Consider the following 259-nt stretch of genomic DNA (forward strand, 5'->3'; position numbering starts at 1 on the left):
CCCCCCCCCCGAGGAATTTCCAACTGATCAAACAGAGGAAACCAGCTGAATGAACATTGTGTCATAATTTCAGGACTCTTGGATACCCTTACATTAATTGGCAAAAATTGAAAATAACGACAGCTTATTAATCAGTTTACAGGAAGTAAACAATGCAGCGATTGTTCTCACTTCCAGTAGGACAACAGATTATTAATCACACGGCGGTGATTGGAAAACTTTGCTTCAGACATTTCTAAAAATATCTGTAATGATTTTT

General features: G+C 37.5%; 1 protein-coding gene across 1 annotated transcript in view; it reads left to right on the forward strand.

Annotated features, from left to right (window-relative positions):
* LOC119407668 (piezo-type mechanosensitive ion channel component 1-like) overlaps positions 1-259 on the forward strand; it is a 44668-nt gene that overhangs the window by 43351 nt on the left and 1058 nt on the right. The gene's annotated exons all lie outside the window — the stretch shown is intronic.

This window comes from Nematolebias whitei, chromosome 1, assembly GCF_014905685.2.
Source record: "Nematolebias whitei isolate Nwh7 chromosome 1, NemWhi1, whole genome shotgun sequence".
Classification (NCBI taxonomy): Eukaryota; Metazoa; Chordata; class Actinopteri; order Cyprinodontiformes; family Rivulidae; genus Nematolebias; species Nematolebias whitei.